Source organism: Benincasa hispida, chromosome 5 (genome assembly GCF_027475165.1).
Source record: "Benincasa hispida cultivar pf3 chromosome 5, pf3_genome.v1.1, whole genome shotgun sequence".
Lineage (NCBI taxonomy): Eukaryota > Viridiplantae > Streptophyta > Magnoliopsida > Cucurbitales > Cucurbitaceae > Benincasa > Benincasa hispida.
The window spans coordinates 65,053,101-65,059,562 of NC_143482.1; positions in this window are offsets into that span (position 1 = coordinate 65,053,101).

The following is a 6,462-nucleotide window of genomic DNA, read 5'->3' on the forward strand; positions in this document are numbered from 1 at the left end:
GGATGAATAGCCTCTTGCTGGCTTGATTAGGATGTATAAGTTGGTCAACTTTATGCTAAAAATTTTATGGTTATAATTTCTTGTCATTTATGTTGGGCGATTTCTATTATACAATCTAAAAAAGATTTGATTCAATGTTTGAACTTCGATGAAAATGTTTCAGCAAAGGCAATAATGAAAACTTTTTAACTAAAGAATACAACATCCCATGATAATGTAAAATAAACTAAAACAATGCGACTAAATTAAAATAGTCCACAAAAAATAAACTCTAAAAAATTTCAAATAGATGTTACCATAAAGAATAAGACAAACTGGGAGGAAAAGAAACAAAAAGTATCTCAATGAATCATAGAAATATCCTAAACTTAAGGAAAAACACTTCAAAATATGTTTAAGGATGAAATTACATTTAGTATATGTGTTGAGCAAAATGAATGTTGGGTAAAAATCTTGAACTCAAAATGACATTAGAGTTTTTTTACAAAAAATCGCTTGACCACCTTATTCAAAATTGAAATCTTAGACTTTTAGTGTGCCTAATTTATTTGGCAACTTAACCATCTAAAAATATAAGCTACCTCTCCATTTAATTAATAGGAACTAAAATAGAACAACACTTAAAGTTCAAGATCATGATAGGATTAAAACCTAAAAAATAATAATAATTTGAAATTTTTAGAAAAAAAATGTCACAGAAATTTGTATTGAATATGATTGGATTGCACAAAATCTTGTGTAGCGACAACACCTAAATATTTTTTTTTATTGTGATATGATTTTCTTGCTCCCAAGTCCCTACTACCACTTCTTCTTGCCTTGCATACCATATCGATGGGCCCAAATAAAGTTTCTTCTATGCTTGGGTCAAAATTAGAGATATTAAAAAAGTTCCATGACGAAAAAATATCAATTCAACCTAAACCATGGTTATAAACTCAATTGGATTGATTTGGTTCATGGATTCACATAATATAATCCAAATCAACTCGAATTTATTATTAACTTAAAAATATATTTTTTTTGTTAATTATAATACAATTATTTATACATATATTGATTTTAATTTTATTTAATTTCATTATTTTTTTAATAATTTATTCTCCAACAACTCTTAAAAATAATTTATTAACACTTTGAAAAGAAAATTTTAATTATATAAGTTGAAATTGAGTTGTTAATCTTAATTCAATATATGAAAATAATTAAATTAGATTTTACCTATTTACATTTTACTTTTTTTTAGAACAAAATTTTAAATAAATGACCTGAGTAACCCGAATCGACCCAACCCAACCATGAACTCTCTTTTCAATCATTTTCTCCATTCATTCACACATATCATTTTTTTTTTTTTGCTTCTTTGTCCCATTATCTTCTTGATCTTCTTTCACATCGTATGATTTTTGCTCTTTTTTTAGACCACTTACAGATATTTCAGATGTAGAGACAGATCCAAAGCCATTTGATCGAGATCGAGTAGTTATTCAGATCCATTTGGGAATCTTTAGAATTGTCACTGCTTAGCTTTCAATTTTTCCTCTAACCATTAAATGAAAGTTGAATAAACCGTCCTCCTCTCTTTGAAACAAGGGACATTTCTGGTTCTATAAGTGCTTGAAACAATTTAGTCTTCTCCATATTATGAGAGTAGGTTTCCTCTTCTCCTGGTGTAAGCAAAGAACGCACAACAACCTTAAATGTATTTAAAGCAAGTCCACTAGAATGTGGGAAATTCAAAAGGATGACAACTATCTTATTCGATCATGAACGAGAGGGTCTAAAAAAGATTCCATCTTTATTTGAAGAGAGAGTAGGAACATATATAACCTTGGCTTGGTTCATTTTTTTAATAAGGATCCCGAATAATTGGGTTGGATCTAAAAGATCATTCAACTCTACCCAACCCAACCCACGAATACCCTAAGTCAAAACACCATTAATTATGTTATTTTTATTAAATAGTGATCATAAAATGCAATTTATAATTTCTCAAGAGTTAAATTATAGCATTCATGCATCATTTATATAAATATTCACGTGCACACACGTGTATATACATACATACATACATATATAGAAGGAGGAGCTATACTCAAGTTGACGATTCTTAATATTACTGATTAGATCTTTTTCCACGATGATTGGTTTAATATATGGAAAGTTTTTAAGGATGCATTTTAATGATATTTTAATCAATCCTTTCAATGTTGAAATAATGTAGTTGAGATGAACCCATTGAAAATGGAGGAGAATATGACTGACTATATTCTCAAATAAAAATACTTAGATGCATTTTTAATTGTACTTATTTTTGTACACTTGATCTTAGTCAAAATGCTGAGAAAGGTATTTCTTCTTATTTCGTTTTTTAAATATTTTAATTATGTTTTTGATATGATGAGAGTAGAATGCAAAAAGATTTTTGTATTTTGTGATGCACCCAAATATTGCTCATTCTCAAAACGATGATAATAATAGTAATATTTATTAGACTGATAATAATAATAATAGTTTTAGAAATTTGTGCTGGTTTATTCACAATTTGTTACTACATATTTCATCTTTCTTAATTAATTATATTGAATCTTTAATCAATGAAAATTTGGCCTATTTTTTAACACTTCTAAAAGGTAATAACAAAACAAGTAAATTAATAGGTGAAAGTAATATTATAAGCTTAATTTCAAAATTCAATTGGTTATCAAATTGGGTCTAACTTATTAGTTTATAAACTTTCAAACTTGTATATACTTTGTGTTTGAACTTTAAAGTATCTTGATAAATCTAAAACCTTTAGGAGGTGTTTGGCTCACCAACATGAGTTGAGTTGAGTCGGTATAATATATCAGCTCAATGTTTGGTCCACCAACTTTAATTGTTGGTGGAGCCTAGTTGGTATCTTTTACCAACTCACCCTATGTAAACCCCTAATCTTGTTTTACTAGCTAATTATGTTTAAGTCCTCTTAACTATGTATTTAAGCTCTTGTAATATGTATTTATGATGTTGTGTTAGTAACAATGTATGGAAGGCTTAATGTATATGTATGTAAGATTGAATGAGGAAAAAAAAATGCTAAGTATAGAATGTCAAGCTCTCAGGTGAAGTAGAAAGAAGTTAACACTTAGAGGAAAGTAGAAGATTTTATGCGTTGGAGCTATGACACGCTATGCGGCTAGAAGTCCAAGAAGGGGACGTTATGGATAAAAATAGCTATGTGATATGTGGAAGGCCATTGAAGAGGTAAGATGGCTCTTGGATGAGAAGGAATGGTCGAGGCTGGTATGGGGGAAGTATGCAACCAACCTTGTGTGCAAATGGTGAGGGCTAAGTTGGCAAATGAGGTGGTTGGGGACCAAAGCATTAAAGGGGTCATTCAGAGGATGCGACAATGAATAGAAGTATGTGATGGCCAGAAAGGACTTACGTGATCGCAAACCCTAATGCGATGAAGTTGAGCTGAAGAGTTCAACTTAATCAGTTAATAAATGAGCTACATGGCAGCCTTAGAAGCGTTGAATTGAGGATTAACATGCCAGGTGTCATTTAATTAAGATAAACCTACATGCAAGCCCAAGTATAAATAGTCCTTGCAAAGAAGAGAACGGTTTTGCCAAAAAAATTTCTTTACTTAAAGGAATTGTTGTTGCCATTTGAAAGCTTGGAAGGAAATGAAGAAGCTCTCAACAAGCTCGATAGATTAAGGAGATTTCTGTCCTATTCAGAAGAATTTAATACTCAAATTCTAAGATAAAGGAGTTAAGATGTTTATGGACAGATTCATTAAAGGAAATATAATTAGTTAATGGCTGGAACTAGAACTATGGAATCTAAAACATTGAAATCTAAAATGGTATTGTGGATGAATAAGCAGGCATCTGCACATGAGAACAAGCAAGCAGCTGATCAACCGATGATATGCGTTGATGCGTGTAAATATTAACAAAGTATTTACAACCGAGACACGTTGAGTGTGTCGTAGAGTGGACGCTCACTGCATAGGCTAAGAGAGGCATTCCTGTGCCTATCCAAGCACCATGAGTGAAGGATTGCCACCATTCAGCAAGTTGTAAGGTAAAATGGCTAAACGTAGATGATGTAATGAGATGGGTTAGGATGCGATAACCTTGGTCATGGTTCGATGAAATTACTAGTATGCGATGAAGTTAAGTTTATGTGTTAAGCTCAAAAGGAAGCTACTTATGCTGATAAGGGACCTTTCCTTATTTTAAGGCAGATATAGATAGGAGAGGCTTACAGACCCTTGGATAAATAGCTTAAGATATTGAGTGACAAGTTTTGATAAATAGTTTATAATGATCAATGTTGCATATGATTTCCAACGTATAATCGATTCAACATGCAATTTTAAAACCATGATTTCTATGACGCATGCTTTACTCATCTGTTCGAAGCATGACCCATGTTTTCAAATAAATAGAATTTCATATGTGAGTTTAGCATGTGATTTCAATAAATTTATGCCTATGACTTATACTTAATACTTACAAGGCACTATGCGATAACATAAATTTATGAAGTATGGTTAACTCACATGAGTATTCTATTATTACATTTGTAATATGTTTTAAATGTTTAAATGCCTTGTATAAACCCTACTCTAATGTTGGTATTGAAGGCATGGTAAGGTACCCAAATTTCAGTTACACTAGGGATCATCGACATCAAAGGTATGGTAAGGTAGTCAGGACCCAATCTATCTCCACGTGCACATATGACCCATATTATCGACATTGATGAGATCGAGCAAAAGAGCTCTCTTTCAACTAAGGTTATTAGGGATTGAGCAAAAGGACTCTCCCATATGTTCAGACAGAGGAATAAGGCTACTTTACGGGAATAATAATAAGCTTCAATTTAGGGTTTAATATATGATATGCTTTCATGTTTCCAATTTTAATTCTAAACCTTAGAAGTGATCATCTAATGTTTTATGAGAAGCCATGTCTATGTTATTCATGTTAAAATCTGTTTTATTTTAAATAGTCATTCACTGAGCATTTTAAGTTCGCACTTTTAAATGTTTTCTTTCTCTAGGTAGCGGTCGACGTCCTGAAGCCGAGTAGATCTTCCAGTCAGTCACTATCATAATTCTTCAGTAATTTAAAGTTTAGGTGGTTCACTTGTCATGTTCTAAATCCTAATTTTGTCTGTATACATCTTGGGTTTTGGAGTAGAAATTTTGGAGTCAAAAGTTGTACTTATAAATGTCTGATCTCTGGATGACTGTAATAGAATGGATGCGAATTTTCTGAAGTAGTATCTGTGTAGTTAAGTGATAGATGAGAGTATGTATATAATTACTATAAGATTTTCTTAACTGCTATCATGTCAAAACAGGTGCTAGAAATACAGGTTCATTATTACAAGTTGGATAGTAATTGTCATAAGAGGGTTGTCAACTGCTGTCTTCACACCCCTTTCTCAGGTTAAGAGGGCAATTTTGGAGGGGGTGTGATACCCTAACTCTCCCTTCTTCTAGTGTTTTTAATGGTTCCACCCATCAGCTGCTGTTGGTGACTATCGCCGTCACACTCCGAAAATTAACTCTGAATTCCAAAACTATCTCCAATGACAACTCTACTGACCAACTCTAGGCTTCGACAACCTTTGTGTGACCAACTCCGACAACCAATTCTGGGCTCTGATAACCACCTCCGATGACAACTCTGACGACCACCTTCGCGAAACCAACTCTAACGACCAATGTTAGGCGCCGAAAACCACCTTCGACAACAAAATCCAATGACCAACTCCAACAACAAACTCCACGAAAATCACCTTCGACAATCAACTTTGATGATCACCTTTGAGCGAGCAACTCCGAAGACTAACTCGGGACTTCAACAAGCACCTCCAACAACAAACTCTGGCAACCAACTCTAATGCCACTTTCCTGCGACCAACTTCGGTCTCAATAACCACCTCCAACTGCAAAACTCTAGTGAAAATCATCTTTGATGATCAACTTTGATGATCACCTTCGCGCAGCCAACTTCGGGCTCTGAAAATCACCTTTGACGACTCCGACTACCAACTCTAATACCCCTTTTATGCGACTAACTTCAGGCTCCAATAACTACCTCCAACTACAAATTCCAACAAAATTCATCTTCTATAATCAACTTTGACAACCATTTGTGACTATTATAAGACTGATGACTGTTAAAGTATGTTGTAAGGTTGTTGATTATATAAATAATAGTATTTTGTCAACATTAAGTGCAATATTTATATGTAAAAATTTGTAAAAATATGTTTTTATTTAATTGAATTCACATATAAAACAAGTGTTAAAGAATATTTAGACAAAAAATATGTATGTAGTTAAAAGGTATGTAGCATATAACAAAATAAAATCATAAATTAAGATTTTTTCTTAGAACATTTTCTACCCAGAATTAGTAAAAATTGAGATTTGTTCTCCAATGATCCTCC